A 26,509-nucleotide genomic window follows, 5' to 3' on the forward strand; every position below is an offset into this window, starting at 1 on the left:
TTAGGAGGATCAAACTCAATTTCACCAGCATCGATCATGTCTTGGATTTTGTTCTTCAATGGCCAGCAATCATTTGTGTCATGTCCAATGCTGTCTGAGTGATAAGCACATCTTGCATTGGGATTATATTGATGAGATGAAGTATTAGGCTTCAGAGGAGGATCCTTCAATACAATCATCCCTTCCTTCAGCAACCGTGGTAACACTTCGGCCAAAGTCATGTTGATCTTGGTGAATTGTCTTTTAGGTGCACTCTGCTTGCGCTGATTATTGCGTTGTTGTTGCGTTGGCACTTGACCCGAGTACAGGACTGCTCCAACGGTGTTGGATTCATTCTTCCCATTATATGGCTTCTTGGAACTTGTAGCTACTTGAATCTTTCCGCTTCGGATACCACATTCAACGCGTTCCCCAGTTAAGATTAAATCTGTGAATCCAGAAGACGAGCTCCCAAGTAAGTGACTATAGAAGGGACCAGTCAGCGTGTTCATGAATGTATCAACCAACTCTCTATCCGCCAAAGGAGGTTGAACTCTGCCAGCCAGGTCTCTCCACTTCTGAGCATATTCTTTGAAGCTTTCATTAGGTCCCATGGACATGCTTTGTAATTGCATGCGAGTCGGCGCAAGATCAGCATTGTATTGGTATTGCATGTAGAAAGCAACAATCAAGTCCTCCCAAGTACGAATGTTGGTACCCTCCAGTTGATAGTACCACTCAAGTTGAGTTCCAGATAGGCTCTCTTGGAAAAAGTGGATCCATAGCTTCTTATCTCCAGTATGAGGTTGAATCTTCCTCACATATGATTTCAAATGCAGCTTGGGACAGGAAACTCCATCGTACTTAGCAAAGTTCGGAGTCTTGAATTTCGGAGGAATGACAACCCCTGAGATGAGTCCTAGTTCTTCAAAGTCTAGTCCAGGTACGTTCTGAATTTCCATGGCTTTCCCGCGTTCCTCCAGCAACTTGTATTTCACTACGCCGTACAAGGGCTTTCACAGCGCTTTTTTTGGCCTTTAACAGCGCTTTAAAGCGCTGCCAAAGCCAGCGCTGGCGTAGGCTACGAAAGCGCTTTTAAAAGCGCTCTGGTAGACCCCCCCTTTAAGAGCGCTTTCCTGGAAAAAGCGCTCTTGTAGGACCCCCTATAAGAGCGCTTTCCTGGAAAAAGCGCTCTGGTAGACCCCTCTTTAAGAGCGCTTCTTAGTAAAAGCGCTGGCAAAGACCAGTAAAAAAGCAAAAAAAATTAAAAAATTACGCAGCATACAAAAGCGCTTTTGGAAAAGCGCTCTTGTAGGACCCCCTATAAGAGCGCTTTCCTGGAAAAAGCGCTCTGGTAGACCCCTCTTTAAGAGCGCTTCTTAGTAAAAGCGCTGGCAAAGACCAGTAAAAAAGCAAAAAAAATTAAAAAATTACGCAGCATACAAAAGCGCTTTTGGAAAAGCGCTCTGGTAGGCCCCCCTATGAGAGCGCTTCTGGAAAAAGCGCTCTCATAGGTGGGCCTAGTCACTAATAAGTGTGCTCTATAAATTAAAACAATAGGTTATATGAAAATATTGCTATACACTAAAGAAACAGAGATTAGATGAATAAAGAATGAGAAACTAACCCTACTGGTCGGGTATTATACGCCCAAAGATGCAGACATTCTGTATTGCCGGTGGACATGAATCTATCGACTAAGCGCTGTCTAACAGATTCCGGATCCGAAACAATTTCCATTCCGCTGCAATGGGCGGAAGACACGAACCGGAATCTGTTAGACAATGCAGTCCCGCGCAACACTCTGTCATACAACAACCTTAAATAAAAACATAATAAACATTAGATTCTTTTCATTGAAAAGTGTAAATAAATTATATTGTGGGACTAATTAAATAATATATCGGATGAGTGAATATTACCGGATGTATGAATGCATATTACTGACGCCTAGTTGATCTTGGTTAAAAATCTCTTGCAAGTCATCAATTGTAATATGTGACTTGAACTCAATACCGAAGACACTTTCATCCATATCGATTTCCCGTAAAGCACCATCCTTCATATCGGACATATCAACCATTGTTGCGAGTGTCGCCCGGTATCGAGGCACAAAAGCACCGCCTTTTCTTGCCGCTTGCTTCGGAGGACCACTGGGTGGTACACTACGAACCTGCTGCGTCACTTGTTGTGACTCCCGAGCGGATGCCTAAAAATCATATAAGTTAGGTAAAATATAAAATCATGCATATTTTGATTCAGATTATATATTAACACTTTAAATGTACCTCTTTTAGCGATGCAACAGACTCCTCCTCCTGTAAAATCCCTTTACCCTTAATTGCGGGTTTTATAGGAGCAGTCTAAAAATAAAATGTAAAACATAATTAATAAACGGTTTAGAATTGACATTCGAAAACTAAATGATTCATAATCGTTTTCAATTTACCTCATCACTAATGGTAATGAGCTCCGAGGGCCATGCAACAAACGATCCTATTGCATCTCGCAGCAATGTCGTCTCTGAGACCATGTCAGGTACCGGTAGAATCGCATCACGATCTAATACAACATCCACCGATACTTTCAGGTGTCCATCCGGGAGCGGTCTGTGGTGAAGTAAATCTCCCGAAGTGTTGTGCACTTTTCCCTTGCCAACTAGTCGATAATTCGGTTCCGATAAGTATAGTTGGCAAGATGAAATGCCCTAAACCAAAAGTAAATATAAAGTCATTATCATTAATAAAATAGAACAATTTAAAAGGAAAAAAAATTATAATTACCTCGGGAAATTTCCTTTGATAGTTGATACTAGCCTTATCACTAGTTTCTTTCACCGATGAAGTGTTGCACTTTTCTCTCATATACACTTCTTTATCTCTTTGCAATTCAGAGACTTGTGCTTGCAATTCCGCCAACTTTTGCAACACTTCTTCATTTGAAGGATTTCTTCTCCTAGGACTCTTGTAAAAAGAGGTTGGAGTCACACCATGACCCTTACCCCTCACCCGACCGGGATACTCGGGAGCATCTAGTACTCTACTAAGTACGCTCTCCTCACCGGTGGATGCCGATTGCGACAAGGTCTCCTGTAATTCATTTACATTTAAATAATTATTAGTGGAGATAAAAAGTCATTTATATATTAAAAAACATTTGATTTAATTAAAGACACAGTATTATACTTACACATTCAGTATAAACTCTCTGAACATCGGGATCGACAGCGTGATTCTTGCCCACACGAGCTTCCTTCCACAACACATGTACAGGAAGTGAAGCTTCCTCACTTTTAGTCTCCTCCAACTATGCATTGACACAAACGATAAAATCGTCAATTAAAACATGCACATGTAGACAATTAATTAAATCGAATTTCTATTTACTTACAATTTTATCCTCTAAGCGTGCATATCCCAAACGCCCTTTTTTGTATGGATACGCGGGTTTGGATGCTCTCTCCCTATTCGTGGCACTCTTTTTCTGAAAAGCTTCATCTCTTTGCTTTACAAACTCAGCCCAATCTGCTTCATCAATGAAGGTCGCATACTTTGTTGGCCGTCCCGGTGCATCTTCAAGAAATTTTCCATCTTTATCCTTAAGATAGGTGTTTGTCAAAAAACTTTTCCACCCTCTATATCTCTTGCCGGCCAAACTAAGTATGTAGCTTTTACGTTCATCTGGTATCTCAAAAGTCCTCTGCAAAAAAACGTACGCATAGTGTGTTAGTATAAATAATTTAAACAATTTATCGTCAAGATAATAACAACAATTAACCATATATGATATATACCTGAAGCTCTTCCCAAATCGCTTGTTTTTTCTCCTCCAATTCTAAATTTTTCGTTTTCGATTTCCAGGTAGCTATGGAGACCGGAATATGCATACGGACAAGTGTACCAATATAACTTGTCAACTTTGCAGAATTAGGACCAATTGGTTGTTTATCAGAATTCCATTCCAATCGGTATACTAATCCTTGGTCTCTATGTCGTATGATACTCCTCATAATAGTGATGCCTCGTGCAACCTCTTTTGCTTCAGTATCAGGTGGAGCATTTGTATCCGAAGCAACTCTTTCTTGTGAGTTTTCTTGTAAGTTTTCAGGTGGGTTTTCAGGTGGAGCATCTCTATCTGAAGCCATTGAACCTGTATCAAACAAACTAAAGCACATTAGTACACTATTAATAAGCTAACAATCTATACAAGTCAAATGGAAGTCAAACCATGCATGTACAATCTATTATGAATCATCCTTGTCTATATACATTAACTCACTCTTGTTTCATTCTTTACCTTCTCTCTTCCTCATTAATTCAACTCTCATAAGGTATATATTATTACTATTATTATATATTATTTATTATTTAATTTTCTCTATGTGCTGTCATTCTCATACTTTACAGTACTTGGCATCCTTGAACAAGCCAATTTATTGTACAATATATATATACCATCACTCTCAATCTCATACACACACAACATATATATCATAGAGTTATTATATATAAATAAAAGTATATAATATATATTTTATCAAATTCCAAAATCTATATAGCTATGTATGTACTAGCTAGGGTTATTGTTGTTGTTATTATATAATTTATATTCAGTTTTATGCCCAAATATATGATGGGCATCGGTTATGCCACTAGCTAGTTATATACCTTTACACGTATGTATATACCGACATGCCTCAAAATCCACTACATATATCATCATTGGTAGAGAAATATTGCACCTCCTCCACTATCTTATACAACAGTCAAGAAACTTTACTCACAATTTCAATTCTACTAAGATAACAAGAGACTCACAATTTCAATTGTACTAAGATAAGAAGAGGCTAAGGACATAAATGGAGACCACAAATTAAGAATAAGAGCCTCTCTATGGAACAGAACTCAAAAGATAAGAAGAGGTTAAATTTATATTTTGTGAAAACCATACAAGCAGACCCCAAACAATCCAACAGCCACCATTTCACAGTTCAACAGAACTCAAAACCCTATCAAAGGCCTTAAGAAAAGAGCATTCCATCAAATTCAGAATCACAAGGATACATTGATACATCTAGGGTTTTGTTAAAAGCTATGAGAAGTGTGATACCTGGGTGGCGCAAAGCAAGTTGCTACCAGAGGAGAAGAGACGGAGACGAAACGATGGTGGTGGACGGAGGAGAAGAAGTTCGCGCGATGGTGGTTGACGGAGGACCGACGACGGTGAGGGGTACTGGGGTTTCTGGTTCGCGTGCAGAGAGAAAAAGAAAGAGAGAAAGTGAGAAACAGTAGAAGCGTGTTTTTGGTTTTAATTTTAGTAATAAGGCTACTAAAGCGCTTCTGGAAAGCGCTCTCATAGCCTGGGCTATACCAGCGCTTTTGACAAAAAGCGCTCTCATTAAACACCCCTACCAGAGCGCTTTTGAAAAGCGCTTTCGTTCCCCCCACGTTCCCCCCACCTACCAGAGCGCTTTCGTAAAGCGCTTTCGTACCCCCCCCCCCTACCAGAGCGCTTTTGAAAAGCGCTCTCATAACCCCCCCCCTACCAGAGCGCTTCTTAAAAGCGCTTTCATACCCCCCCACTATTAGAGCGCTTTTTTAGCGTGTTTTTTAATTTTGTCTTTAGCGAAGCCTATGCCAGCGCTTTTCCTAAAAGCGCTTTCGTAGGGGTGCTGCTAAAAGCCAAATTTGGCGTAGTGTTTGTCATCAGGATGTTCATCCTCACGGTGATAGTCCTCTTTTGCTTTAGAGGGCTTGGCAGAATCATGGTTACTTTTTGCCTCAGTTTTAATACTAGCATCATTATCTTGCTCATCTTCGTCACTGTCTCCAGAGTCTTCGGCTTCCCTGAGTTGCAATATCGGTCTAAGCTTTTTCCTCAGAGTCTTCTTGCCTTTCTTCTTCTTGTTCAGGAGCGCTTTCAATTCATCTTGCCCCTTGGACAAGTTCAGGATCAGATCTTGGAACTGGGCATTCTGAGCTTGAAGGTCTTTGACTGATTGTTCAAGATTCATGATGCTGAAATAAACAGCGAGGAGGTGAGAAACCTGTGACGGAAACCTGTGATGCAATGTTATGAATGCATATGCAATGTTTTCAAGGATCTTTAGGAGTTTAGTTAGCAATATTTAAATGTAGTTGCATCTTCGTCTGAAGAATTTTCGTTTTGGACGTCCTTCTATGAGAATCAAGCTCACCATGTCTAGTGGGTCATAGCCTCTGATTCGGGATACCTCTGAATTTGAAGGCGTATGGCTAGAGGAAAATAAATCCTCTTGCCCTTTGATAGGTACTGTGTCTTTGAATTGGAAGACGTGTGGCCAGAGGAAAATAAATCCTCTTGCCCCTAGATAGGAATTGAGTCCTTGATAAGAGCACCTGAAATTGTGCGCCCTAAATCCCTAAGATCCTTGAAAGAGTTAGTAAACATGCAATGTTATGATGTCATGATGTTATGCGGATGCAATGCATCAGGCAAAGCGTCAGATAGTAAGGACAAAGGAGTCCTAAAAAACCTGCAAGGAGATCGAAGGGTTAGATAACAAACAAGTCACACAAGAGTCCTTAAGTTTAAAGGCTTTTATGAAGTATGACCAGGTGACTACCCTTCCCCAAAGGTACTTCTATGGATAAAGAGATTTCAGCAACGGGTTCTACCAGTTACTCAGAATTGTCAACCCTTCTAAAGCACCCTCGGACATGATGCATTTGTACCATGCAATGATACTTTGAGAGAGGACCTATCTGAATTGTGGCATCGGGTAGCGACTAGTTCTCAACATTTGTCAAGAGTAGTCCCCCCACTATGTTCCTAAAGGCCAAGATGGGTTAAAGGGTAACTAAAGGTCCTTGAGCTCCGGCGCACCCAAAGTTACATACATAGACCTCCCTCATTTGAGAAAAGTGTGCATATATCTATGGAGTCCTAACTCAAGCGTGAACTTCATATTGACTCATCTTCCACATATGTGAAAGAGGTCGCCATGACTATGTGTAGCAACCTGCCTAAAAATTTAAACTTCGAGTCGCCACCTATTCCGAAGGGCGAATAGGAAACCCTACGCAGATACGAGATTCAGGGTAAGTTATTATAATCGGGTTGAGGGAAGGTGTTAGGCACCCTCAACCCTTTCCTAAAGGCTAATATTTCAAAGATCAGGGTTTCATGGCAGGGTTCATAAAGAAAGGTGGCAAACAGAATCGTATTGATATGATTAGAATTTTGAAGAGGGGGACTCGCCTTGTTGCCAAGTGCCTACGTACCTCCTTAGGGAGGATCAGAGTCTACGTAGTTCGGGCAGGGTTGTACGCCTTAAGGTTTGAAATTTGATTTGAAGGTTTGGAGGCTTTGAATAGCCTATCGTAGATAAAAATCTGTATTTTGAACTTGAAGTTTGAAAGATGTTTGAAAAGTGTTTTGAAATATGGGCGTACAACCCTGATTTAGTATGGCACTATTAACCGCAATGATCAATAGGTTTGATCACCATAGTCAAAAGATTAGGGGTTTTGCACCATTACCAATTCAAATCGATTGATTCGATTATCACTAATAACGGATTATTGTATTTTATTATTTCTGTGAATTTTGTTTTGTATTGTTACCCCTCATAACCGATTGATTCGATTACAAATAATAACAAATTAAATTTAGAACAAGGGAGGATTAATCATCACAATCAATAAGATGATTGCAACCATTTAATCGAATATAATTTGATTTGTAATTTATTTAAATAATATTTTAATTAAAATTATCATTGCCCATAGCGATGAATCGATTTAATCGGCGCGAACAACAAATTAGAACTTTTAATATAAATATCATATAATAATTTATTTTTAAAAAAAAAATAATTATTATACAATTAATATATTAAAAGATATTTTAATTAAAACAAAATAAATAATAGAAATTAATTAAGAATATTAGGATTTAGATTCTATATGGCAGCTTTGAGGGTACATGGTATAAACCATCAGATTAGGGGCGCTAGATTAGGCTGAGTGGAGATCTAAGGTAGGATCTTGAGGGTTCATGATATCCTAACGCAGGGTACATGCACTGGATTCTTAAACAGGTATTTCATAAAAGTATATGGGAGCGAGGGATCGAACCCTCGTCCCTTTGCTCAAACACGTTTCCGTTTACCAACTCAATCAAACGCGCTTCTTGTTTAGTATACGCGCTCAGATTAACAAATAAGAAAACAACGCAGTCAAGGGAAAAAAAGCGCGCGCGATTCAAAAACCAGCGAACCACGTGACGACAGCTCATCGTCGTCCCCATTAAGGCTGCAAACAAACCTGCAAGAATAGCTACGAATTTGCTATGCATTCGTTCGTAGCAAATATCAATGGAAAATAGCGAATAGCCCAGGTTTGCATATAAATTTTTCGTGACACCCTTATTCCGTTCGTTAGAGTCATGCGAATTCAACCATGCATTCAGTTTAACCTAATTTTATCCCTAATGGAAACCCCTAATTCAAAACCCTAAAACTCGAAAACGACCTCTAATGGAGGACCACGATTACAGCACGCAAACTCACATAGAATCACCCAGAAACGATCATAACACTAACATGATTCAAAATATACCATCAAAACATTATGATAACGCATGTATTGCCCTAGTCGATCCAAGTTTCAGAGCAACGTACCTTGGCCAATTGGAGGTTATTCTGGGAGTGTTGATGAAGCGTGGGGGATCCAAACACCTTCAGAATCTCCTGAGAAAGCTTTTGCAATCCTTAAAACCTCTTGAAGTGCCCTGATTCCCCAAAACCGAATTCGAGTTTATATGGAGTTTTTTGTGTCCTTGATGATGGCTCTCTCTGCAGAAATTCGTCCCCTTATTCATATGCCTTGTGTCATGTACTTATAGGGGATCAAATTAGGTCAACAAAACTATCCCAAAGCCCTTTGAATCAAATCTTGCCAACTTGAGAAAATTGATTTTATTTTCAAATGGAAACTTTCTATTTTGGCCTTATTTCAATCTTCTCCTTCCAATCATGTGGTGCACGAAAATTTAATATATTTTTTCCATTTAATGTTGATAGAAATCACTCAAAATACATCTTCTACCAATTTATTTGATTTTCCATTTAATTTAATCATTAAAAAATGAAAATAAAAATCCTAAAAATTCAAATAATATGTTTAATTTCATGGCATTTCATTTTGGGCATGCTAGTAACTTGTGAACCAAGTTTGTACTATAAAACCATAGGCCCATTTGCAAGATTTCTTAATTTGAACCTCTTTTTTCACATTTGGTCCCCCAAAATCCACCAACTTTGATCCATCATATCTCACTCAATTTTTGAGCTATGAAGGAGTTCTAATACTTTTTGGAAACCTCAAGAGGTCCTCTATAAGTCACTTTGGAACATATTTTTCATTTGGAGCTTTTATCTCGATCATATCCTCTTTGACAAAAAACTGCTTTTGGAGGATGCCTGAAAAGGACCTGTAATCTTTTGCACTGTATCTCTCAAATGAATCATTTCTAGCCCTGGCTTGTGAGAGACAAATTTGTAGATAATCCAATTTCCTTCAACATAGGCTTTGAGTGGGGAATTTTTGATGTTCCATGTGAAAGTTATGCCCAGTCAAAGTTGGGTTGACTTTCTCCTAAGAAACCCTAATTTGAACCTTTGTGTATTTGTTCATCTCTGAGTTTCTATTAATGGAATCATGATCAATCTTTGATCAAATGATGGTTGTACTTCACATACTAGATGTTGACCAAAATTGGGAAGCTTTGACTATGCTCTGGTGGTGGTTGACTTTTTAGGTCAAACCAGTTGACTATGGATCTTCTGGACTTTGGAGTGAGTGGTCTTTGGGACTGAACCCTGAGCTTTGCATCATTGTGAATGGAATATGGGAGGGCAAATTTTGGGGTATGACAGCTGCCCCTGTTCAATCTTCTTGAACCTGAAGAGGTAGAAGACGATTGGACACTAAAATGCCCTGAAATTTGCTTGCGTAGGGAAGGAGATCTGTGGGAGATGGGCTTATAGATGCCATCCATTCGCCTGGTAAGGTACTTGTCTGAAGCATATGCTTTTCAGCCCTGGATTATTTGACTGTATCTTGAGGAGAGAGAGTAATGTCTTACATAAGACTACCTGAAGAGATTCCTGAATAGGGTGTATTGAAGGTTGACGCGGAGAAGCTTAGGCTTTGAACAATGCTTAGGAAGAATGCCTTGGAGAAGACTAACTGAGGAGTTCTATAAAAGAACTAGGTGTATCTTAGAAAAGATTGGATAAATATTTTAAGAAAGCTACCTAGAAAGGCATGGTGTGTCTTTAACAAGACTGTCCTAGATAGGCTGAGATGTGTCTTAAACAAGATTCACTTGGAGAGGTTTTTAGACGGAGATGGGATGTCTTAAACAAGATTAACCTAAAGAGGTTCCTGGAAAGGAAATGAAAACGTCTTAAACAGTATTACCTAGAAAGGTATGATATGTCCTACACAAGACTAACCTAGAAAAGGTTTTTTTTGAAAAGGATGTAATACGTCTTACACAAGACTCACTTGGAAAGGCTCCTAGATAGGATACGATATATCTTAAACAAGATTTACCTAGAGAGGTTCCTATAAAGGGAGCGATACGTTTTAAACAAAACTATCTAGAAAGATTCCTATAAAGTGAACGATGTGTTTTAAACAAAACTATCTAGAAAGATTCCTATAAAGGGTACGATACGTTTTAAACAAAACTACCTAGAAAGGTTCCTATAAAGGGTACGATACGTTTTAAACAAAACTACCTGGAAAGGTTCCTATAAAGGACATGAAGCGTTTTAAACAAAACTACCTAGAGAGGTTCCTATAAAGGTCGTGAAACGTTTTAAACAAAACTGCCTAGAAAGGTTCATATAAAGGATATGATACGTTTTAAACAAAACTACCTAGAAAGGTTTAGGATATGTCTCAAACAAGACTGCTTGGAAAGATTAGGATAATTGTCTTGGACAAGACTACCTGGAGAGGTAAGAAATTCTTTGGTTGCTTCTGGATTGTCTTTGAAGAAAGACTTGGAATGAGGTACTAGACTTGTATATGTTGAGATTGAATCGTTGATACGATCGTATTTGCGCTGTAATTTGATGATAATATCCTCTTGATTATGAAGTGACCCTGAAAAGGCAGTGTTAGTTTTATGCAATGTTATGATGCATGTGTCATGTAATGAGATTCTCAAAATAAATGAGAATTATGCATGTATGCCGATCCCACACTGCGGGATGTAAATAGTATAGGCGTGGGAAGATCAATTATGCAACAATGCTCCTTGTATGATACTAGTGTGACTCCCCGAATATCAAAAATTTTGAGAGACGTGCCCTTTAACCTGAAGGAAGGACCTTTAGAGAGAACTCAAATTTCACCATGTCTTGCCTGAATATGTATTGCCCCGGTGTTTGAATTCTTGAAAGAGAATGCCCCTAGTCAATAGGATTCTTGATTGTAAGTGTTGGATGTGAAGCAGATGCTTTTCAGAGTGAGTCACGCGTTTCGGTAGCGCCTGACGGATAGCGATTTGCTGAGTACTCAGAATGAGACGATGTCTTTTATAAGATTACCTGAAGAGGTCCTTGGAAAGAAACGGGAACTTGTCTTAAATAAGACTGAGCTTTAAACAAAAGCTCGAAGGGATGTGTTGTGCAAAGGGTCAGAAATATTCCTATAGAGGATAAAGACTGTTTTTAAGAACGCGAGGTTTTAAACAAAACTCAGGGAAAACATCTTGAAGAAGACTACTCTAGAAATAATGGTGAACTGTCTTAGAAAAGACTCTGTACTTTAAACAAAGTTTGACAAGGTTTTTTGGAAGCGTAAGAGAAGTTTGAATATGTCTTAAAAGACTAACTGAAAAAGTTAAGAGATGTCTTACAGAAGACTACCTAGAAAAGGTTCTTGGAAAGGAATATGTCTTAGAAAAGACTGTCTGAAAGGGTTTGAAAAAATAGAAAGGATAAGAAGGTGGGTCTTTAAAAGACTGTCTGAAAAAGGCTCCTAGAAAGGGTGAAAAGTATTTGAACATGTTTTAAAGAAGACTATATGGACAGATTGAGAAATATCCTATACAGGTTCCTGGAAAGGATGTGAGAGTGGTATTGACACCATCTGATACTGAGTGACCCTTGCAACATGCCCCAGGTAATGGACTTGCCCCATGGGCTATTCAGCGTCCTTGAGAGACTCCAAGGATCTTGATTAGATTGCCCCATGTAAATGGGATAATGACGAGTTATGCCATGTGTACACATTAGCCATCCCAGTCATGCGTAAGAGACGTTTCTTCTTTTGACAAGCTTTTAAAAGCTACTTCGTCAGTCAGTAGGATTTTTAGCCATTGGCCATGCCCCATGCAACTTCTCCCTGATGTTTAAACATCTGAATCCGCATAGGCAATTGTACTTTGTAATGAAATTCATAAGATGCAAATGCATATGTCTGTCTTGAAAGTTTAAAAACATTTTTGAATAAAACAAAGTTTTTTTTTGTAAGAAAGTGATATCAACTCAAGATTTATAGTAGACCTTAAGGAGTCGGGATACCTTTGGTAACGGCATGCTTTTCGAGCTAACCATGCTTCAGTTAGGACTTTTAAGGGTTGTAACGTGGCCTGGTTCACGGTTTAAAGAAACAAAGGATAGAGGCTCAAAGTTTATTTGTACCCATCCCCATCTTCGTGATGTTCTCCAGTCCTATGCTCAGTTGGCTATGCGTTTAGTCTCCAAAAGAATTTGGGAATTGTGACATTAGCATTTATGATGGTTCAAAAACCAAAGGTTTATCTGCAAAGGCAGTCATCCTCCTTTCTTTTCTTTTGTGAGGGTATGTAATGACCTCTTTTTGACTTTGTTGTCCCTAACTTTTGCCTGAACTGTTCGTTTTAAAACTGCAGTCAGCGGGATGCCCCAATGTTGCCTAAGTCTCCTTAATAGGTTTTGACTCAGCAGGCTTTTGCATTGCTTTCTCTTTTTTTCTTTGCGGATATTGACTGCCAGGTTTAATCATGACGGAGAACCATCGGTGGTTATGTTCAAAGGAACAGTTTGGAATAATTAAGTTAACTGAGCAGCTACCCTACCCCAGGTTATATATTAAGGGTTTTATTTTATACGAAGGAAAACTCCTACTTCTTTAGGCTCAAAGGGGTTGACAAGGGATTAACATCCTTATATCTCCGTTATTTAGGAATTGAAACAATGCCTGTACATCGTCAACACGGTCTGTTCGAAAGCGTAGTGTATGAAATTGTGGTATCGTTTTCGTCATTCTCCCTCAAAAGGTGTACGACTTTAATCGAGAGTTGAATATCACAAAGAAGAAAACCGAGTAAAAACACAGTTTTAAATATAGTGAGAACACTAGGAATGAATCAAGACAAACGTAAGCAATGCATTAATGATTGTTGTAAAGAACATAGCATATGTCATAAGACTAATGTTTAAACAAACGGAAAGAAATTGTGAATGAAAACAAAACTAATGATCTAAGAAATCCTTCTTCTAGCCACCTTGATTTGTTCACTGTCCTTGGAGTCTTCCCCAGAGTTAGGGATAGACTGTTATGTCTGAGGTGCTTGGTTTGTATTGTCCACCTCTTGCACTCCGTATTGTAGATCCAGGTAATCATCATCCCTAGGGACATTGCTAGCAGGAATGCGAACTGTGCAGGTTGTCCCTTTCGTTTGTGGAGTGGGGACAAATCCTTCTTGGGAGGTCTCTCCTTCCTCTTGGAATTGGATAGCTCTCCTAACAGAGCGGGCCTGAGGTTTGTCCTTAGTCGGGCCAAAGCCTGAAACAAATCCTAGCAGCGGGTTTTTGTCGTTAGGGATCTCATCCTGAACTAGGGTATCCCCAGACTGAACCTCTTTTGCTTTTCTTGTTTATCCAGGAGGGCCTTCATGAATGCTAGCATCTGAGCCATACCTCCTTTAACTTCTTCCATGCTAACCTTCAGTTGATCCACTTCCTCACGAAGAGCGGCTTGATTCTGCTCTAGCTGGTCCATTGATTTCTTATGCTGAAATCTTGTTTGATAATATGGTCGGGATGTTAGGTTATCCTTCCTAATGGTCCCTTGCTCTGGAGATAGAAGAGAAATCTTCTCTTAATGTCATGAAGATGATGTGTATGCCATGCATGATATGTATGATATTTTTTCTTTCCCCTTTTTTTTTGAATAAAATATGATGCAAGAATGCTCATGATAAATGATGAATGAAAAAGAAATAATAAAAATAATGATCAACACATATATATACATACAGCACACAATCACATAAGTTCATAGGTTCGACGTAGCGGCTCTTGGGAGCCAACCTTTTTATAGGGGATTCTAGAAGGTCTCATGGGGTCGTTCGTAGCCTCCGAGACTTTTTGTCTCTTCGGATTTTAGAACAACTCATTTTATCCATGAGGTTCGAATTTTTGGGGTAGGTTCCCGGAGAGATCAGCTAAGTATCCAGTCCAGCCCTCCACAAAGTCAAGCTTCGTTTCGGACCTTTCCAAATACCTAACCCACTCCGAGTGGAGTTATCAGTGAGACTCGTAAGGCGATTCATGTCCCCTTTTGGTCTCAAAGTTAACCCCCACACTTAAGGTTTAACCGACATAAAAATAGAGCAAATATATAATAATAAAGGCAAATATTTTCAGGCAGATAAACAAACATAAAACAGATAAATAATTAAATGATTTAATGTTATTAAAAGATAAACCTCCCCCAAACCCTAAATGTGGCAAATTTGCCAACCCTAAAATGCGCCACAAACCCTAAACCACAAACCACAAACCACAAACCTAAACCCACTCAAGCCTTAGGAGCATAATAATTAACCTAATAGTGTTGTCCCCAGCAGAGTCGCCAGCTGTAGCAACCTGCCTAAAAATTTAAACTTCGAGTCGCCACCTATTCTGAAGGGCGAATAGGAAACCCTACGCAGATACGAGATTCAGGGTAAGTTATTATAATCGGGTTGAGGAAAGGTGTTAGGCACCCTCAACCCTTTCCTAAAGGCTAATATTTCAAAGATCGGGGTTTCATGGCAGGGTTCATAAAGAAAGGTGGCAAACAGAATCGTATTGATATGATTAGAATTTTGAAGAGGGGGACTCGCCTTGTTGCCAAGTGCCTACGTACCTCCTTAGGGAGGATCAGAGTCTACGTAGTTCGGGCAGGGTTGTACGCCTTAAGGTTTGAAATTTGATTTGAAGGTTTGGAGGCTTTGAATAGCCTATCGTAGATAAAAATCTGTATTTTGAACTTGAAGTTTGAAAGATGTTTGAAAAGTGTTTTGAAATATGGGCGTACAACCCTGATTTAGTATGGCACTATTAACCGCAATGATCAATAGGTTTGATCACCATAGTCAAAAGATTAGGGGTTTTGCACCATTACCAATTCAAATCGATTGATTCGATTATCACTAATAACGGATTATTGTATTTTATTATTTCTGTGAATTTTGTTTTGTATTGTTACCCCTCATAACCGATTGATTCGATTACAAATAATAACAAATTAAATTTAGAACAAGGGAGGATTAATCATCACAATCAATAAGATGATTGCAACCATTTAATCGAATATAATTTGATTTGTAATTTATTTAAATAATATTTTAATTAAAATTATTATTGCCCATAGCGATGAATCGATTTAATCGGCGCGAACAACAAATTAGAACTTTTAATATAAATATCATATAATAATTTATTTTTAAAAAAAATAATTATTATACAATTAATATATTAAAAGATATTTTAATTAAAACAAAATAAATAATAGAAATTAATTAAGAATATTAGGATTTAGATTCTATATGGCAGCTTTGAGGGTACATGGTATAAACCATCAGATTAGGGGCGCTAGATTAGGCTGAGTGGAGATCTAAGGTAGGATCTTGAGGGTTCATGATATCCTAACACAGGGTACATGCACTGGATTCTTAAACAGGTATTTCATAAAAATATATGGGAGCGAGGGATCGAACCCTCGTCCCTTTGCTCAAACACGTTTCCGTTTACCAACTCAATCAAACACGCTTCTTGTTTAGTATACGCGCTCAGATTAACAAATAAGAAAACAACGCAGTCAAGGGAAAAAAAGCGCGCGCGATTCAAAAACCAGCGAACCACGTGACGACAGCTCATCGTCGTCCCCATTAAGGCTGCAAACAAACCTGCAAGAATAGCTACGAATTTGCTATGCATTCGTTCGTAGCAAATATCAATGGAAAATAGCGAATAGCCCAGGTTTGCATATAAATTTTTCGTGACACCCTTATTCCGTTCGTTAGAGTCATGCGAATTCAACCATGCATTCAGTTTAACCTAATTTTATCCCTAATGGAAACCCCTAATTCAAAACCCTAAAACTCGAAAACGACCTCTAATGGAGGACCACGATTACAGCACGCAAACTCACATAGAATCACCCAGAAACGATCATAACACTAACATGATTCAAAATATACCATCAAAACATTATGATAACGCATGTATTGCCCTAGTCGATCCAAGTTTCAGAGCAACGTACCTTGGCCAATTGGAGGTTATTCTGGGAGTGTTGATGAAGCGTGGGGATCCAAACACCTTCAGAATCTCCTGAGAAAGCTTTTGCAATCCTTAAAACCTCTTGAAGTGCCCTGATTCCCCAAAACCGAATTCGAGTTTATATGGAGTTTTTTGTGTCCTTGATGATGGCTCTCTCTGCAGAAATTCGTCCCCTTATTCATATGCCTTGTGTCATGTACTTATAGGGGATCAAATTAGGTCAACAAAACTATCCCAAAGCCCTTTGAATCAAATCTTGCCAACTTGAGAAAATTGATTTTATTTTCAAATGGAAACTTTCTATTTTGGCCTTATTTCAATCTTCTCCTTCCAATCATGTGGTGCACGAAAATTGAATATATTTTTGCCATTTAATGTTGATAGAAATCACTCAAAATACATCTTCTACCAATTTATTTGATTTTCCATTTAATTTAATCATTAAAAAATGAAAATAAAAATCCTAAAAATTCAAATAATATGTTTAATTTCGTGGCATTTCATTTTGGGCATGCTAGTAACTTGTGAACCAAGTTTGTACTATAAAACCATAGGCCCATTTGCAAGATTTCTTAATTTGAACCTCCTTTTTCACATTTGGTCCCCCAAAATCCACCAACTTTGATCCATCATATCTCACTCAATTTTTGAGCTATGAAGGAGTTCTAATACTTTTTGGAAACCTCAAGAGGTCCTCTATAAGCCACTTTGGAACATATTTTTCATTTGGAGCTTTTATCTCGATCATATCCTCTTTGACAAAAAACTGCTTTTGGAGGATGCCTGAAAAGGACCTGTAATCTTTTGCACTGTATCTCTCAAATGAATCATTTCTAGCCCTGGCTTGTGAGAGACAAATTTGTAGATAATCCAATTTCCTTCAACATAGGCTTTGAGTGGGGAATTTTTGATGTTCCATGTGAAAGTTATGCCCAGTCAAAGTTGGGTTGACTTTCTCCTAAGAAACCCTAATTTGAACCTTTGTGTATTTGTTCATCTCTGAGTTTCTATTAATGGAATCATGATCAATCTTTGATCAAATGATGGTTGTACTTCACATATTAGATGTTGACCAAAATTGGGAAGCTTTGACTATGCTCTGGTGGTGGTTGACTTTTTAGGTCAAACCAGTTGACTATGGATCTTCTGGACTTTGGAGTGAGTGGTCTTTGGGACTGAACCCTGAGCTTTGCATCATTGTGAATGGAATATGGGAGGGCAAATTTTGGGGTATGACACTATGCCACTCCTATCTTAAGTGTACTTGAATCCGGGTATAGGATTCGTCCTTCATTTAATTCCCAAGAAACCATGAAAAGTAAAACAAACAAAACAAACATTAGTGATCTAAGCCCTAAGGTAAACCCCTCTTTAAAGACTCCCCAGCAGAGTCGCCAGTTCTGTAACTCGGTGAACTGACTTTTATTTTTTATATGCAACAATGTTGCGGTGAGCATGAGTCGCCATCGACTTTTATTTTGTCCAATGTTAGGAAAGGTAAAAAGTACAGAAAAAGACCTTATTTGAAAGAAAACGGGCTCGGGGGGTAAGTTATGAAAAGGGAAGGTGCAAGCACCCTTTTCATCCGTAGTTATCTACGGGCTCTTAACTTGCTTAGCTCGTGTTTGTTTGTTTTGAGTTGAAAAGGGGCATAAGGACTTTAGCGTAAATGCGTAGCCTTAGTTTTTTGAAATAGTAGTGAAAATATATTTTTTATTGAGCTAGGCAGGTTAAGAGCACTACCCTAACTAATTGGTCCTTTTCTATACTTTTTACGATTCCCAGGATTATCCATACTATATAGAAGTAGGAAATCCTTGTTATATTGGACGTGCGGGTCATCAAAGGGTCATCGAGGTCGTTTGAAGGCAACAAGTAGAGGTACCTTAGCACTTTAGCGGGACTATCATCATTTTTTGAGGGACAAGATCATTTACCGAAGGCAACCTTGAGGGACATCGAGGGACTATGATCTTTTATGATGTTTTTACTCGAGGGTCGTCGTTTTGCTAAGATACCTCTATATTCGAGGGACACGACCTTTATTCGTAAGGCAACCAAGAGGGGCGTACCCTAAGGGTGAGTGCGTGCAAGTGTGTGGATTCGATTTATTTTGTTTTTAAGGTGATCTATCGTGTTGTTTTTCAATCTTATAATATAAACCCTAATTCACGCATACATCTAACATAATATAATAAAAATACAGAAATTAAAAGTGCGGGAAAGTAAAGAGATTCACTATCATATTTACATTTTTTCACCTATATACATTCTAATACTCAAAAAGAACAATAAAATAAACAAACACGCGTCATACAAGGGATTTCGAGATGAGAGGAGAAATCGAGAGAAAATAAAACTATTGGTTTAATTAAATTAAATTAAAATTACTTGATTAATTCCTAAATTGAAAAAAATTAATTACTAAGTGTTGCACCCTGATTTTTACCCTACGATTCCATTTCATTCGCATCATTGCATTTCATCGGATTATATCATATTTTTACTAATTTATTGCTTCATAATCATTTGCATTAACATATTTGCATCTCATTCAAGAAAACTCAAAGAAAAATATATACATTCATTTCATACATCATTTTAGAATTAATAGTATTTTTTTTTATTAACTTTGCATGATTTTATAATTTTAATCTTTAATTCAATTTTTTTAATAAGTTGAATTTTAAATTAAAGTTAATAAATTCTTTTTTTTTTTTTATCATACTATTGTTGTTATGTTGTTGTTTCTATGTTATTTTTTATTAATAGATGCAAACAACAAAAAGGCCCATGGTCAAAAGTCAATTTGGAGAGCCCATTTTCATCACACTTTTAGTAGCTCACAAGAGACAAAAATAAATCATCTTCTCTTCCTCTCCAACACAGTACACGCTTTCCTTACAAAAATACACAAGTTCACACTACATGACAAAATTTGACAAAACCTGCAGCTAGCACACCCAATGGTACACGGTTTCTCCACCACCTTGTCCTTCCTCACTACCATTTTCAAAAATTCTGCAAAGAACCAATTCCACTACACTGAATCAGCCACCAAATTGTACAATATAACAGCTCTTGTCCCCTTTGATCTTATCCCAATCCTCACTCAAATTTCTTATTTACCCTCACTCTCATTGTGCTATAAAAGAACACACTCATACACAAGCAAGGGGAGGAAGAAACGAAGTAAAAAAGCTCTGCAAGAAATTTATCCAAATCAATCTTCCTCCCAAGTTTTTAGAAACCATTCACAATGATTCATCCAACTTACCTTCATTCACGGTCCAGAAACATGAATCCTTCATAAACTTTCAAACCATTCACCTGCAAATGACTCAAACAGAAGCTGCAAAAGTTGAATCATAACCGTAAAATTCCTTCAGCTTCATGTCTCCATACACAGTTTTTTTCCAACTTACAAAAATTCTACCATAACTTTCCACTGATCAAACACCGACGCGCTTGCTCAAAACCGAGCTACCATCCTTCATTCAAGCGTAACATCGCGACTCCATAACATCGGTATCACGCTCATAGTCATCAATACAACAACAGCTTCTGATCCTTCACAGCAACAATTTCATCGCGAATACCATCATTCAGAATCACTACGCTCAGCAACAACACTGACCGAGACAACCGAATAACAAGTCACAAGAAGAAGTGAAGCTTACCCTTTGGATTTTGGGCCTCCGATAACTTTCGGATTGGTAACTATATCTTATTTTTGCATTCATGTTTGACTGAATCCGTATGTTGCCTTGACATCTTGTTATTTGAATATATTTAAATTGTTGTGGTTGTTTGAATCTGAGCTTGAGAGATGAGAGTTTATTTCTGTTCTTGTCACGATTTTGTTTGGTGTGTTGAGCGTGAAATCTATTTGAGACCATAGTTGAAACATATTTGTGGTATTTGATTTGAGATTGAGAGGTTGAAATTAGAAAGAATAGAGCCTTTTGTGAGGAGAGTTTTCTTTGAGTGTTGTTTTAATGGTTGTTGTTGATCGAGAGAGAGATTTTCGATTTGAAAGTGCAGGGGAGGGAGTATAATTTTCAACGTGAAACAGGGGAGAGAGGAAGAAGGGGCTGCCGTTTGAGAGTTTGAGGGAGGCAATTTTGTTCCTTCATTAGTTCTAGGGTTTTCTCCCAAATAATCAATTTGGGCTTAAGTAAATTCACCAGCCCGGTTCACGTTTTTACTCATTCACCCCACTTTTCTCTTCTCAATTGTTATTGGTATTTTAGTTAGGCCGAACCAGCATTACTTGGCCCAACCAATTTTCATGTTCACACCCTAATCCTGCGTGAAACCTCCCCTCAGACTGGTGGTTCTTTTTCGATGTCTTGGGCTGAAGAGATTCTAGGCCCAACGTTTTTTGTTTGTATGATGCTATTGAGCTGCACCGCCTGTTTACTATTTCTTCATCCCATTTATATGTTTGTGTTTTTTTTTATAAATTGTTTTAATATTTGTCTCTTTTACTTTCACTTAATTATAAAATATAAAAATATGTGTTAGAATTTAGGTTTGTTAGATTTTACTTCTTATTATTAAAATTCAAAAATATTAGTTTAGTCTTTTAATTTCAATATTAGGTAGAATTAGTATAATTTTAGGATTTAGAATTCCCTTTTCGTTTAGTTTTAGTTTTCTTTTTTTCTTTTCAACCTTTAAAATACTTAATAATTATCAAAAGTGGAGAAGGGTGAGTATCCTTGCATTGGGATTTAATTCACCACTATCCACATTTCCCTTTAAAAAATACCCAACCAAAAAACACCTAATTTACTTAATAATTTCAGACTATAAAAAAGTAGAGAAGGGTGAGTATCCTTTCATTGGGATTTAATTCACCATTATCTACATCAAAAAACACCAACCAATCTCATTTTCTTTTCTCTTTAAGAACATGTTAATTTCTTTCCACGACAATTGTATAAGTCTCCAAAGGTCGAGCAGCAGTGGAATGCGACGTTTAACATTGTTCGTTTAAAAAACACAAAAACATATAAAAACTTGTAAGCTGAACTACGGCCGCTCTGATTCCTTAAAGGGATACGTAGGCATTGGGTCGCGGGGCCCAAACGAGCACATCTTTGTAAATATTTCTTTCTTTCCCCGTGTTTATTTTCTTTTCTTTCTTTGTGCGTTCCCTTTAGCTTTTAGATAACACCCTTAGATTTAGACTAACAAGAGCGGATCCCGTCGAGTACGACGGACGTGAGGAGTGCTAATCCCTTCTCCTTGCGTAACCGACATCCTTACCCTTTTCTCTTGGTCGTAAGACCTTTCTTTTGTTTTCTCTTATAGGTTTTACTCGATGTTTTCCTTTCCCGTCTCTTGGGATAAATAAACAATCGATGGCGACTTCATTGATTTTTTAAATCTAGTTGATGTTCGATCCGGTTGTCAACACTAAGTTATTTAAATTCTTAACTAACTTAAACCTATTTAATTAAATTATAAAGAAAATAAAAGCTATATTTAAAATTATCAAACCTAATTTACTAATTTATTTTAAATTCTAGATATTAATTAAACCTTTTTTATGATTTTTAATTATGGGTTAATAAATTAATTGATAAAAAAAAGAACAAACAAAAACAAAAAAACAAACAAGAAAGAAAAAAGAATAAAAGAACAACAAAACAAATGAAGAAACAGGAGCCGGATCCCCTGCGTCTCCTCTCAGTGTGCCTACGGTGGGTCTCTGTTTCAGCTCGTCAGATCCGTGTCCATTGCAATTTAAGGGTTAGATCTGCAGGTGCATCAAGGCTGCGCATGGACCGAAGTGCACACGATCTAGAATTTTCTATGTATTAAGAAAATAAGAGAAAAAATGACCAGCGTGAGGATCGAACCCACGCTTTAGCTGTCCATGTCCTTGGTTCATTACCAAGCCTGCTATAATGTCAAGTTGTATATCAAATGGACACAGAAAATTAAATATTAAACACGCGAATCAAAGGGCTCTCACGCGCTGACTTTTTGACCGGCCAACCACCTAATGACACGCATACCTTCTTCAACCCTTTCCCTTTTAAAACCTGCGTATAATTTAGCTACAGAATACATGTAGATTTGCTACGAATCCTGCATATATATTTCGTAGCAAATGCTTACAATTTCTCAAACCTGCGAAATTCAACCAATCAAAACAAAAAGGCAATCCAGAATTACTGAAAGAGGGCCGAAAAACACAATGGTGGCGTTATTTTTGCATGGCCCGGTCTCTAACATGGAAAACGCACGTGAATGGTAAACGTGCCCTAACCATGGCACCTTCATATTCTTACGAGAAAGCTTGGTTTCAATGATTCCATGTCCTCTTAAACATCATCACAAACTCATAGGAGATGTTAGATTTGGTTCATATGCACAAAAACAATATAAACGAAAATAAGAATGCATGGAATAATATGAACATGGGAACACCATTCCGTACGTTAGGGACTTTTGGTAATGGTCTATTATCGACCTAAATTACCTGATAAAGAGATTGTGCCGGCTATTTGCTTTTGGAGAAGGCTGCAACTATGAGTGCAAAAAAAAATTAGTTTCTTGAAGTTTTTGAAAACGTGTAGCACTTGTGGTGGCTAGGGTTTTTGTCCCTACAGGGGCTGCAATTGTTATCTATATATATATGAGATGCATTAGGGTTAAAACATTTGGAAAGAAAAGAATTGGATTCATTGAAAAAGATTTTTATTTGAAAATATATGAAAACTTTCTATATCAAGCTCCAATCTATTTTCCATAGTTTTTCACGTGTCATTGGGGTTATGGAATGTATTTGGACATGTTTTTGTGAATAGAAACCTTTTACATGATTTGATTTTAATTTATTTTGATTTTATTTGATTTATATTGATTTTAAATAAATAAAATCAAAATAAATGTAATAAACATAAAAAAAAGCTTATCAAATGGTTCTTGGGCTTTTAATAAGTTTGTATTTTCGTGGATGATTGAAAAAATATGGCCCATTACTCAAAACTTTGAATTTGGCCATTTAGGTTTTCACACTCTTCTTGAAAATCGACCAACTTGTACCGATCATATCTCCCTCATTTTTTATCATACGAATGTGTTCTTGTACTTTTTAGAAAGCTCAGGATGTCCTCTACAAGCTACTTTGGAAGCTTTTTTGCATTTGGAGATTTTATATTGATGATATGGCTCGTGCGAGAAAACTGCTTTTTGCGAGTTTCTAGGAGGACCTGTAATGTTTTGGCCTATATCTCTTATGCGGAAGCATTTCTTGACCTTAGGCCCAACATCAAAGTTGTAGAAAATTGAATTTCCTTGAGAATAGGCTTTGGTCGGGCAATTTTTGATGAACCATGTGAGAGTTATGATCAGTCAAAGTTCAGTCGACTTTCACCTTAAAAGTAACTTCCTCTTTTGATGATTTTGGACCTTTTTCAGATCAAAATAGTCGACTATTGATCATTCGAGCAGTTGTCTGAGCAATCTTATGAATCGAGGCCCGAGACTTGGTATGAGGATGCTTTGAATCATATGAGATGCTATGAAGTCCACTTGAGGCATCAGAAGTTGATTTTACTTGGAGAGAAGCAAAACCCTAGTTGTGGGTTAATTGCTTAGGAGAGAAGTAATCATGCCTTCAGCCAAAGATTGTATGAGCCTGTGGAGACTATCTGATCCCAATTATCTTGAAATATAGTGGGCAAATTTTGGGGTATGACAGTTCCCTAAAAGAAATACGAGTCTAACATGTAGATTTGCACCATAGTACTTGTCTCCTGAGAAGTACTCCTCGAGTAGTTTATTGATACAGTCTGGTATAATTGAGATTCACATGCATGATGACTGGATGAGAAAAAAAGTTGATAAAGTTGGCACCAGATGATGAAAAGGCGGTAAAAGGCAACCGGCTCGCTAAGTTGGGTAACCCTCACCCGGTTATTCAGCCCAAAGGAGGTTGATCCCCAAACGTCGTAGAAAAAGGACAATATATAACTGCAAAGTTTGAAAATTTCATCGGTAATTAAAAGTAGCAAATGTTGCTCGTTTGGTGCCAGAAAAAGAAAATAAAAAGCCTTGATTTGTCTCATGCATGTGATGATCATTATAAGAAATGCAGTGCCTTAATGTGATTGTCCGAATGAAAGAGGAGGAAAATCGGAAAGAGACTTAAGTGCAAAGCATAGTTGGAGAGGTATCCGAAAGGGGAGCTTAAGGTTTAATGTTCTAGCAGAAACTCATGGCGTCATGTGAATACCGGAACAATTATTTCTTGATCAATACAAATGGATATCTCACGTATGAACACCGGTGTGCCTGGAAGGTCATTTTCTCTTGTAGATGTCGCTTGAGGTCAAGCAATAGTTTAAGTTTGGGGGAGTTTGATCAGTGGTTTTTATACGTTTATTTACCGTTGATTTTAGTCGTCTTTGCTTTATATTGTCAAGTGTTTTACTTCATTCTTCTATATTTTATGCTTTGGTTGTGTATTTTACTGTTTGCAGGCTCAAAGGAATAAATCGAGAAAAATCAATGCAAAAAAGTACAAAAAGGGGAGTTTCTAAGGAATTGAAAAATCATGCTACATGAGGCTTGACACAACCACCTGTGTCACCTGAAACTGGCCGTGTTAGGATGAAGTGTGGCCAAGAAAATGCAACAGAGTTGAAAGTCAGGGGGCTGATACGGCCCGTGTTAGCAAGTGTGAGATCTAGAAATTTTCAGCATGTTTCTCATTGTGACAGGCGTGTAGTATTTTGATCATAACTAGAGCTTTGTAACTCCGATTGACGCGGTTCCGGTGGCAAAATTTCGCTAACGAAAAGGGCTACAACTTTGATGAAGAACTCAAAGCCAAATTATGAAGTTATGGTCTGACACGGGCCGTGTTACCTGACACGGGCACACGTGTCAAGAGGCCTGGGAGAAAAAAAATCAAGTGTTAAGATGACAAAAGTCTGACACGGGTGCCCGTGTTGTCTGACACAGCCCGTGTCAGCATGTGATGCTGATTTTATGATTTTTTCATATTTTTTCCATGGGTTAAGCTATGGGGGCGTTTTGGGTACTTCCAACCAACCTAAGTGAGTATGCACTATTTAGAAGAGTTTTAACGATGAATTAGAGGACTTTTTGGCGAGGAGAAGACACGATTGAAGATTGGAGAAAACAAGGGTTTGGGAGAGAAGAAGGTTTTCATGAATGGAAGCGATTCAAGATCAACTTTCATCTCATTTCTTGTAATGTCTCTATTTTATATTTTGTTTTCTTTGAACAATATGAGTAACTAAACCCTAATGCTAGGGGGTGTCCCTGATTTGATTATGTAATGATTTTGAGTTCCTGAGTTCAACAATAGACTTATTTTCTTATTTAATTTAATTGTACAAGATTTGTATGCTTTCTTTGTCGGACCAACAAGATTGATTTACGGTTAACAACCAGCTGGACAGTGGTTGTTAATGTTTTTGCACGATTAGACTATAGTAGATATCACCTAGGACTAGGGATACCCTATAGTTACCGGTTAACTCTTGATAACATAAAGGCTTGATTTCATCATAATTCTCTAAGGACTTAGGATTTAGGATGAATGTTCAAAGGTTTTCCCACTAAGGACTTAGGGGAAAATAATCTAAAGGCGGTAATTAAAGGTTATGAACTTGTTGAAGAGATCTAAATCCAAGGTTATTACAGGGCAAAACATAAACTTTACCCTAGCATGCTCTCATATTTGTTAAAACCACTTAGTCAATTTTCTGTCATTTTTATTTATTGTTAATTTATAATTGCAAATCAAAACTCCAAATATAGTTTTTGTTTAATTGAACCACTATTGAAACTCGATATTAACTTGTAGTCCTTGAGATCGACATTCGGGGAATTTCCCTATTATTACTACAGAGGCAAAATAGTACACTTGCTATTTTACCGATCAAGTTT

The 26,509-nt window shown here is 37.7% G+C and overlaps 1 long non-coding RNA gene across 1 annotated transcript; it reads left to right on the plus strand.

The window, feature by feature from the left end:
- Window positions 1-19,460: 19,460 nt before the first annotated feature.
- LOC131616815 (uncharacterized) lies at window positions 19,461-25,943 on the plus strand. Its single transcript, XR_009288260.1, has 2 exons — window positions 19,461-20,286; window positions 25,072-25,943. It is a non-coding gene; the product is annotated as an uncharacterized LOC131616815 (long non-coding RNA).
- Window positions 25,944-26,509: the final 566 nt, after the last annotated feature.

This window comes from Vicia villosa, linkage group LG7 (assembly GCF_029867415.1).
Source record: "Vicia villosa cultivar HV-30 ecotype Madison, WI linkage group LG7, Vvil1.0, whole genome shotgun sequence".
NCBI classification, from domain to species: Eukaryota; Viridiplantae; Streptophyta; class Magnoliopsida; order Fabales; family Fabaceae; genus Vicia; species Vicia villosa.